The sequence below is a fragment of the Phalacrocorax carbo genome, chromosome 2, assembly GCF_963921805.1.
Source record: "Phalacrocorax carbo chromosome 2, bPhaCar2.1, whole genome shotgun sequence".
Classification (NCBI taxonomy): domain Eukaryota; kingdom Metazoa; phylum Chordata; class Aves; order Suliformes; family Phalacrocoracidae; genus Phalacrocorax; species Phalacrocorax carbo.
The window spans coordinates 50,497,722-50,509,210 of NC_087514.1; positions in this window are offsets into that span (position 1 = coordinate 50,497,722).

An 11,489-nucleotide genomic window follows, 5' to 3' on the forward strand; every position below is an offset into this window, starting at 1 on the left:
CTGCCTGAAATGTTCCCACAGGCATGGTGCTTGCTTTTGCTGAGCCAAGAGGGACACTCTTAGGCTGAGAGGGCTTTATGGGCAAAGAAGCAAAAGCAAAGCAGAGACTGGAGAGCAGGGGAGGTTAGGGGACCTATGAGCAGCACTGGCAGAAGAGGGATAATGTCTCTGTCTGGCAATGTGACAAGGATCATCTTTTAACTGCAGCCAGGGTGAGCAAGATTGTTGCACGGGAATGACTCAAGTTGGTTTTTTCCAGACATAAACCTAGCCAGGTGCAAAAACATGAATGCCTATCACAAACTAAGGTAGGGGTTGTCTTACAAATAACACCCATGTATGCAGTGATTTCATGGCTGTGGTATTTGCTAAGGAGTGACTTCATTTTTGCAGTCCTCTAGCTTGCAGAGAAAAGCTTTTTAACATGAGTCAAAATTAAACCAAGTCCTGTGGGTCCAGGGCAGTTTCTGGGACTCAGGAGCTGTCCCTAGCCATGAACATGTGCCTGTCCTCAGCATGCACAGACCCTGAAACCACAGTGACACTTCCAAAGTCCAGGACAATAAAAGTTTGAGCAGAAACAGCCACCTGATGTATTTCAGTGGAAGGCCATGGCTGAATGCCAGGATGGGAAACACCAGCCTCAATCTTCCTTGAAAAAGTAATATACTCCCTCTCCTCACCACACAGTGACCACAAAAATAGTACCAGCCCATGCCCCCTCAAAGGCTGTCCTGCCTCAGGAGTGTGAAAACTGAAACAGGACAGTTTTCTAGTCCTAAATCCTAACAGTATGTAACCTATGGATGCCTTGAATCTTACGGTCCCACTTGACCTGCCTTGCGCTGTCTCACCTGGAAGCTAAGCGTCATGACATATTCCCCTTCAAACAGCTTTCCCTGGTCGCAGACCATGGTGGAGGGAGGAGAGCCACCTCTGCAGGACTGCTGTGTCCATTCACCTCTGCCCATGAAAATACTTGCAGACCTTTGTTTCAGCTCCTGCTCTTCCTCCTCTCCCCACGTGCTGGTTACTGCAAGCAAGGGAAGGGCAAGTTGGGGGTATTTTCTTTGCCAAAGCATGTGGGAAGCAGGAGCAGACTGCAACACCAGCAGCCACAGCCTCCCAGGCTGCTCCTTGGATAGCGCAGCCATGTGCTGCCCCTGACCTGGGGCAAAGTCATGGCTAAGGCCTTATTTCCCTTATTATTAATTAAAAAGTTGGAGGAGATCCTCAGCTGGAGTAAATATTCATTGCTCCTGGCCCTCGCCCACTGGTTTCCGAAAGCACACAGAAGTAGCTACATTTATGCTGTTAACACTGAACTTGGATCACACTTCTGAGGTCAAATAAATAAATATCACTGCATCCCATTTAGTTCTGTTAATGCCACATTAAGAATGGCATGTGTTTTGACATAACCACCCTTTCCCCTTTTTTTTTAAACACCATAAATGAAGCATTAAAAGTCCCAATCCATCACAGTGACATCAGATCACTGGACTGTGACTTTTATGACATCAGAGCAATTGATTATATGACTCTTTTATGTGTAGCTTGCTATGCAGTGATTGCTCTTCTCTCCATATATTACATCCTAACATCCTGGAATAATCTCAAGAGATAAAAAGGAATCACTGTGAAGCAGTGAAGTACAGTAGTTACAGAATTGCCATAAAACTGTCATAAAATTGTAGAAACAAAAATGCCTTTATAGGTGGCAATGTTCCGTTATGGGTCCCTAGCTAATGGTCTGTAGTTGCCCTATGCATACCTTACTATATTTACTGCTTCTGGATATTTCTGTACCTTTCTCCCAGAAGCTTATACGGTTACCAAGCCATGCAGGGCTGTTACCCTGCATACTGTAAGTCCCTTTATCCCGTTATATCACCTCTAACAAGTCAAGTGCTGTTTGTACAAGGCTAAATTCAGGCCTTCTTTTCAAATAGCCAAAAAAAAAAACCCCAAAAAAAGAAAAGAAAAGCTGACAAAGAAAGTTATAAGCTGTTTTTTGCCATAAAATTGCTGAAAGAAAACAGATTCTCTGTAGTGCTTATAAAGAAAGGTGCTGTTAAAATTAGATTCAAGGCACAAAATAAGTAGCTCTCTCCTGCTGAGAAGTGACATGGAAAGCTCTGCCCAGAAGACAGAGCTGCAACTGGATTTTTTACTATAAAACCACATGTGCCTGAGCCCAGTTAACATGCGAGGTGCTGTGCCACGTAGCTGTGTGTTTTCTTGTGCTCTCCAGGTTATCCATACAAGGCTACTACTGCAAGCAATGAGCAAGTCAGTGTTTCTCTTTCTTAGATACGAATGTGGCCTTTGTTACTCTGCGGGAGGATAAGCCCCAACAGGCAAAGTTAAATGCTCTTTTTTTTCCCCTCTTTTTTTTAATCTCAAGGCAATTTAATGTAAGCAAAAAGGTGCTACAGTCATAAGGAAGGTGTAAGTCATCTGAGAAGTTTATGCCTTGGGGTCCTGAAAGATGAGCTCTGAAAAATCTCACCCCTGCTGCTGTGGATGTCCGTGCCCCCAGCTCTCCACCCATGCTCCCAGTCCCTGCCTCCAAGCAAGAGCACAGAAAGCATCGTATGCCAGCACCCTCCCTGCTCCATCTCCTTGTGCTTCCCTGGGGGACAACGATGGTTGTGCACCATTGCACTAGCCCCCGCAGGAGCCACAGAGGCACAGACAAGCATCTGCCCCACTGCCTCTGCTCCTGCATGTGATAACCTCTGGCAAAGGAGAGAGGCTGGTGACCAGAGCAAGGGCTGTTCTCCCTCAAGCAACTGCAGCTGTTGTTGTTATATATGTGAGTGGGCACCTATAGTTCCTTCCCCAGGTTGTCTGCTCCACTAGAGCAATACAGCAGCTTCATGAAATACCTTAACATCTTTAAGATACTTTGGGATCCTTACACAGAAGGCACTAGAGAAAAGACATATTTGTAATAAAAATTCCAGGGGTAGCCGAGTGTGCCAAAATTCTCTAGTCACCCTCAGAATTGATGCAGTGGAAGAAAAGCAGCACCTCTCTGGTCAGCTTTCTCCAGCCCCTCTAGCATGCGCAAGCACACAGATACCTATGCCTGGGAGCTCCAAACCACAGCTGGATAGGCCATGTGCTGGGAGGAGAAGACACAGTCTGATGGCCCTTCAGCCAAAATTGCCAAGCAGGGGAAGCTGCAGTGAGTGCAGCAGCTTAAAAACCAACCTCTATGCGTGGTGTCACCTCTGACAAAACCCTGGTGCTGGGTAGGGAGGTGAGATTCTCCAGATGCTTCCTGCCTGGCTTGATACTCCCATGGAGTGGGGATCTGGAGGTGAAATACTCCTTGCCCTCTTTCTTCTTCCTCTCTCCCTCCCAAACAGGCATATTTGGCAGGCTGAAAGACAATCTAAGCTATCTAAGATAATGAATGATTAGTCCCTCTTTCAAGGACCTGTGCTCTGTTTTATTGGGGTGAGGGGGGAAGAGAGGTGTGGCTGGGACCTTTACAAGTGCCCTTTGCCGACTCCAGGGCGCTTTCAAGGGCAGCTTATGGCATAGGATATTGACAACAACAGAGCCCAGCTTGAACACCCACCCCTAATTCACTCTAATTTATATGCAGACCAAGCAGCAACATTATTGTTCAGCTGGGGGCATATTTAATTGCTGAATGTTCTGCAGATGTCTTGCAGGCTGTATAGATAAAGGCATTTAAGTTGCTGACTTATAACAGCACATCTTTCTTCTTTTAACATAAAAATTCCCACCTTCTTTGATGGATGCAGAATTTTTAGGACTGAAATCCTGTGCTAGTCCTTCAGAATATTTTAGTGAATGTTGAACTCACTGGCACTGCAAGGGAGCAGCTAAACACTGACGCCTTTTCATCTGGAAAAAAATGAGCTTCATTACTGTAAAAGCAGTGCTTTCCCATGGTATGAAATCAAGGAAGGTCCATTATTGTTTCCTTAAACCTAGCAGTATGGCATGTCAGGCTCTAGCCAGACACCAAAGCGATTGCAGTTTATTTAAGTGCAAGCAGTCTGCTCGGTGCTGAATAAGATGTACAAGGAGTCAGGAGCCTTGCCCCAAGGAGACTACAACCTGAGGGCAGTCGTGCAAAGCATTGCTGGTGCCAAGGGTCCAGCACAGCTCCCCTTTACACTAACACTGGGAGGCCGCAAGCAGTACCAGATCAGGCCCATGAACTTAAAGCTTTCTGGGGAGAGGAGAACTGCCTTGTCCCTCTCTAGTTCATATCTTATACTTAACGATTAAATACTGCATATTGTCTCTTTTTTTCATTTTTTTTTAAATCCTTCCCAACTTTCAAGAATAATCAGATTTAAAAATAGATGTCCCATCTTTTTTTTTAACAACACCTACAATGTCCTTTCTGGCTTGTGCCATACCAGGACACCTCCATCCTAGTGACATAGGTGTCTGACAATTTGTCAGGGAGATAGCCATAAGTTAGGCAGAAAACCGGACTCCATTAAAAAAACATAAAAGCTGGGAGGAGGCAACTTGATGTGGCATGGCTCCTGGCAATGAGGAAGCATGAGTGCATACTGAAGCTTAGAAATAGAAAGTGATGTCCTCATAAAAATATGGCTTTAGGCTGGTGTGCCACTAGAAATTCTTCTGTCAGTTTAGAATATTTAGCTCTAAGGGATCTCTACTTTCAAATGGATCTTTTGATGCAAAATAGGCTGCACAGACGGAGATAGTGTTGAAGAGGGGAGAGTCGCATTCCCTCCCAGTTATGCTTGGTAAACTGAAGATTTTTAGATAGGCTTTTTGATCCCAAAGTACTGAGTGGGCAGGTGGGTTACCTCACCAGTGCGTTAGCTCTCCGGGCCCTTCTAACTGAAAACCGTTACTGATGCCTGGGCAGCTAAATAATACTGAAAGCTTCAACACTGCTGGTTATCAGGGGAACCTCTTTAGCCTAATTTGAAAGCTCAGAGCTCCAGGCAACTGAATTTTTTTGGTTACAGGCTCTTTTGTGTGATGTTCCAATGCAGTATATCCAATCAATGATGCGATATCACGCACGGTACCATCATGTGGATGTTTATTCCCCCCGTGTTTTGTATTTGACTTGTTAAACTGCAAGAAGAGTTCGGGGAACAGACGGGGGAAAAAAAATAAAAAGCAAACTCCTCAGGTCCCCTGCTGCAGAAATTTAAAACTAGCGAATACACAAGCCCCAGTGCTCCAACAGAAATGAAAAAGAGCGGAAAGTGAAAATATATACATATGTATACACATGAACAAAACATGAGCCACAGTCATGGCAATCTGGGCTCCAATGTGCCAAACAAAAGGGGTTATTCCTCCGAGCAATCTTTGTGCCGTAAAATTTAGGACACAACAAGGCTGATTTGTGATCACACTGTAGATTCCACTATGAAACTAAACAGTACAGTAAATTCCACTGGATGATTAGGGCAGGCTGGTTTGGGGGATTTTTAATATTGCATCTGTTAAAAGAAGTAATGCTAAGGATAGTCTGGATGGGGTTGGGGGGACAAGACAATTATCAAGATACTCATTCTTCCTTTCTTCTGTGATTCCTCTCATACACACCCTTCATAATTTAAGTTCATTTAGGGGAAATTTCAAGAACTGTGAGGATTCTTTCCACATTGATTTTTTGTAACACAAATGATAATGGGCCAGATCTTCAGATGAAATAAATCAGCCCAGACCATTTCATTTACAGTGTGCCTGTGTAAAGAATGTTAAATTGATTTTATTTATTAGGATGCCAAAAATAAAAGTAAGAGAAAGCTCCATGATGAATGATTAATTTACAGAGGGTGCCTGATGTCTCCTGAGGTTTTAGCCCAGAAGAGCATGAGCAGCTTATGGAAACTCCATCGTCTTTCACTTTAAATTTAATTTAATTTGTTGTAAGCTACTTCATCTGGTCCAGAGCTACAAACATAAAAGACAGTTCAGGACCAAGAATTCAGGCAGGACTAGATTATAAGATTATAAACCTTTGGAACAGAGATTTCAGCTCAACTCAAAGCAATGCTTACATTAATTGCATTTTTCTATGTTTACAAGATTTTCCTTTTAGTCTGTTTTCTCTTTCCGCTCTGCTCTGACATAAGCCATAAACCTGCATTTCTGATGCTGTACTCCCTGGTCACTGAGACTCTGAGAGTTTCTCCTTGTCATTTCACCCTGTCAGTCTCAAACAAGAACTCATATTTGAACCTTAATATCTGCAATGATGAGGCAAACGGGCAATAAAAAGTGGCAGACATCTGATAGGGCAAGCTTCCACTATGCACACTGTTTTCTTACACCAGGAGAAGAATCCCTTCCTTTTTGGCGTGATTGTGCTGGTGCTGAGTGACAGCTGATGGTGCTGATAACCTTGTGCTGTCATTGACATGAGCCAGCCGTGAGGCTACTCCATCCTGCAGGAGTGCATCCTCTGCTCGCCATTACCCTGGAGCATTTACCAGGTAGCTAGATCTTACTTTTATTTTTGGCATCCTGAAAAATAAAGTCATCTTGCTGTTATTTACACATTTCCATGGAAGCAAAGTGTCTGTGGACATACACTGGCTTTGAGTTCAACTAATGCTGCTGTCCCTTTCACTGCATTAGCCCTCTGCCATGTGAATCTTCACAGTGAGTTCACAATGATTTTGCTGATTCCTGGACGATGTCCTCAGTGCAGCTGTAAGAGCGAGGGAGAGAGGAATGAAGCAACACTTACTCACTCAGACTGGGTGTATTAATATCATTTACAGGAGAAACATTATCCAAAATTACAGGTATTGTTGCCTTAGTAAACAAAACACTACTGAAGTCAGCTGGACGAAATCAGATGAGACCTCTTGTCTCTCTTAAAAGCTTTGGTGTCAGAGTAACAAATCAAAAGGCACACCAGGAGGTATTGATCAAACTCATCCAAGACAAGGAAAATTTTCCTTCTTACTCTAACGGACAAAAGTCTCACTCTCTGTATCCACATGGTTCAGATCTGTTTGTCCACCTTTTAGTTGGTTTCAGCTCATGTCATTTGTAAGCAGGGGGAAAGGTAAACACAAGGAAGCAATGACTGCCACTCAGGATACTCAGTTAAATAATGAAAAAACAGCGCTCTCCAGATAGGAAGCACAGCAGAATAGCAAAGAATTAGCATGACTGGGAAACAAAGTGAGCCAGCTAACATCTCATCCCAGGGAGGCGGAAAGGATCAAAAGGTCTACCCAGGACTGCAGGGGATCTGAGGGCCCAGGAGTCCTGGAAATTGTGCCAACACCTGCCAAAATGTGCCTGGGGTGGCAGAATGTTGCCTACCTTTTGGATTCCTCTCAAATCTGAAATGAAGCTCAGCAGAATCAAAACTAAATAAAACTGGAGGGTTTAGGCATTCGCCCTGTGAATGCACAGGGTACAACCACTAAGGCACTAAGAAACTGGAAAAAAAAAAAAAGGGTAGGGGGTGTGTTTATTTAAACACTATAGCTGAGAGATTTATGAATCTAGGTGTGTTACAAACCCCGTGCTCAAATGATGCAGCAAACGACATTAGGAGGAGTGCTTTCCATATAGTTGAAGGCGATCTGGCACATAATTACTACAATATTCAATATGGCAGGGACAGCAACTATTTTACCTACCCCGAGCTTATTTTGCCCATTCATACATGACTAGTTGGGAGAGACATTTTTCCAAAACCTCATGATCCAGACATTCTGGAAACACCAGCATGCCCACAAGCAAGAATTTTCCCTTTACTGCTGTTTATTTTCACTTTGTGCTGGGGGAACGTAACGTGCATTTCTGTCAAGTCATATGGTAGCAAGTATGCTCAAATGAATGCCCATCCTAACAACAATATCAGCAATAACTCATTTTTCCAAATGGCAAATTTTAATTGCTGGCTTAATCTACTGTAATAAAGATATGGAGGCTTTAGGCCTCAGTTCATCAATGCATTAGTGCTGAAGTATCATTGCACTTAATGAGACTTAAGTCTCTGCCTAAGTACTTAGCTAGTTCAGTGACTTGATACAGGAATTGAGGAGTAAATGTTCACTGATTAAGTCAGACCACTGATAGTATGATTGCAGAAAACAGTATCTGAATATAAACTTCTGAGTGTAAAATTTAAGAGTGCAAGGGAATTAGCAGGCTGAAGGGCAAAATAAAACTCTTGTGAATTAACTTGTTATTATGAGCAGCCTCTTAAAGGTGGAGCTGATTGGCATACTCCCATACAAAACAGCAATGGAAAAAAGTAATCAAATACCATCATAGAGCATAATCCGGCAAGTCAAATTAAGAAAACGCCCTTTGAGAAGATGAGATCGTCTCCAAAGGGTAGGAAGGAAACAGGTCACCTCCTGTCACTGGAGATCCCATTGCATACAAGGATGGCTGACATCTGCAGTCACCCAGAAACACCTGACAGCTGAGCAGGGGGACGGGCACCTGGACCTCGAGAGAGCCTGTGATCAAACCCAGGTATTCTGTGGTCCAACCCAGCCATTTCTGAGTACGGCATTTACATATCTTCCTGCAATTTGCTCCACAGTCTGCCCAGCCGTCTTTCCTATTTTCCTATTTTTCTCTAAAAAAGAAATTAATTTGGGAAACTCAGTGGGAGAAAGCCATTCTGAATAGAGCACTGATTGTATAGCTCATCATTTATAAATCAGGAGATACAGAAGTAAGGGGTTTGTGCATAGCTGTGACTCTGTTGCTCACAGATAGATAGAGATGTGTACGTGTATATGCACACATACAGATATATCCAGAAGAGAATTCAGAATTATTACTCCTGTAAAGGAGTTCCCATAAAACCAGGTAATGTTTAAAACCTGAAAAAAAAATGTTACAAAACTTACTTGTTACCAGTACTAAAAGTAATATGTAATTGCAATATGTTTCCACAAGCTTACACTTTGGATCTGTGATATGCTCTCCACTGTAAAATAAATTTAGAGATCGAAATAGAAAAGAGAAGTACAAACCTGAGACATTTAAATCTATAGGAACTTTACTAATGACTTCAGCTTGACAAGGAGTACAGTTGGCAGGAAAATGATTTTTTCTTGGGACATACAAATCACTGAAGTGCACCAAGTAATTCTGAAAAATCCAGAGGGGTGGTGTGTGGTATGAATCTATTTGCCAGTTCTTCATTCCCTGAAGTGCTATGATTAAAAAAGCCAAGCATATATTACAAGGAAGTTTGCAAGTTAAACCTTCCAGTTAGTAAAGTTTTGCAACTAAATTAGTTAAGAATAGAAGATTTAAAACACATATGTTAAAAAAAAACCATCCTACAGCTGTATAGCTAAGGCCATAGAGGGAAGTGGTTGTATTAACTTTACTTCAGGAAGATATTGTGCCTTTGTGATCCTACATCGTTTCTCACTGAAAGCTGGCAAGCATGCAAGTTCCTTTCACAAACGTAAGTCGTCTGCACCAATATAGGATAGTTAAGATGATTTATTTGGATTTCCTTCAAGCTTTTGACAAGATCCATTACTAAAAAAATCCTGTAAAAGCTGTACAGTAGAAAAGTAGTGCTGTTCTCTGTTGTAAAAAGCAGACTGGTAGACAGGAACTCCTGAGTTCGCTTTGTACTTCCTTTGATCTCTATGCCCTATTCACAATAAGCCTGACACTTATTCCTTCTGTGGCTTTGGGCAAGTCATATAATCACTCTGCCTCATTTTCTTATCTTGGGGGGTATTGCATGGATTAGTTAGTCAATGTTTGTAAAGCAGCTGAAAGAGTATTGACCCGATTCTCTCAGGGAAGCAGGGACACTCGGCTTCTTGGGAAGTCATGACCAATAAATTCTAAGGTGTGCTACGGAAAATAAATACCAGAAGAAAAATGAACCCTGCCTTGACACAGACTACACCAAGTCTAGTTCAGCTTGTTCCTGAAAAAGGCTGCACATACCAGCTCCCCTGCCAAGGAGCCCAGGACTTCCTGAGGGGTGTTTGGCATCCTTCAGGTTTTGGGCTGTAGCTGCTGGTGAGAAAGGAAGGAGAACGGAGCGTTCCCAAGGGGGACACTGAAACCACTCTCAACAAAGGTTTACACTAGTGACCTGGCAGGGGAAAATAAACAGTGCGTGAGTGAGTGACACTTGCTGATGGTACACATTGTCCATCAGTTGAAGAGGATTTTGAGAAGTGTGAGATGAATTAAAAAATATTGGTGTAACCTGAATTTGGGGATGACTGATGATCAAATGAAATTTATCTTGGGTGAGCATAAGGTAATAAACATTGGCAAGGTTCTCTCTGTGAGCTCACTGATTTTACTTGAAGTTTGGCTTGAATTCATTGTGGAGTCACAACCTGTATGTTTCCACATCTATCTGCATGTGGGCACAGGGAAATAACTATGAGAGGATCACTCCTGTCCTAGGTATTGGAGTGGGTGGTTTAGCTGGCCATTGAGTTAAAAAGGCAAATTGAGAACATCATTCTTTAAAACTAAGAAAGAAATAAAGAGAGACAGTATGATGGCCAAGCCATTAATAAATGGCAACAAAACTCCAGGCAAAGGGGAAGGAATATTTTCTCAGTATTTGTAACCTTTTGCAGTATTTTGGGTACTGCTTTTCTCTGTTGGCTGATGTCAGGAGAGCAAAGGTGGCTGCTGCTCCGTTAGCAAAACTCTGCATTTTCTGTTAGGGAACAGAAGCTCAAGACACAGAGGGACAAGCCAGTTTTGCCAGTGTGAGTACATCCCCAGTAGTCATTTTTCACTTTGGAGTAGCTATTTGTGTACACAGGTAGTGTAGTTGCAGAGAGGAGAAAGCAGTCAGTTGCCTTGACACAGAGCCCTATTCCTTTTATTGCACCAGCAACTATGCCAGCTACATGAAGCCACTGACTCTTTGCCAGCACCATTTGCTATTATATCTGTCAGGGGAGTGTTCCTAGTATAGACGTGGCCTTGGCAGCGACGCTTGCTTGCCGATGTTTACTTGTGAGATGCCTCTTTAATGCCACCTTCCTTGAACTGTCTTTGGATTTACATTTGGTGGTCATCATGTCCTTTCTTTTCTAGGGGCTCCCCTTTAGCATATACGCTCCCTGGTTCAGCCGCTTACAAAACACAAAGCAGGCTAGCAGGAGGTTGGCTGACAAGGTAGGACTTCTCTCAACATCTGTCTTATGCTGGTCGGGATGGAGAAAGGTGGCCTGGAGGTATATATGGGAGTATTGCCTTTGCATGAACTAGCACAGCAATTTTCAGTGACTGTGGCATGAGAGGGAGAGCTTTGCCAGATGGGCGTTTTTCCCTGGCAGACATTTTCAGCCTCTGCCTTAGGAGATTGACTGTGTCTATTTTCACAGGCAGTCAACTAAAATCCTCTTTAAACTTGTAGGTCTCTTCATGTCCCCCTAGCAGCTGTGACAGGACCAGCAGGGCATGGATTAAAATATCGATAAGCTTCTGGCAAGCCACTACTTTTGACCAGGAAA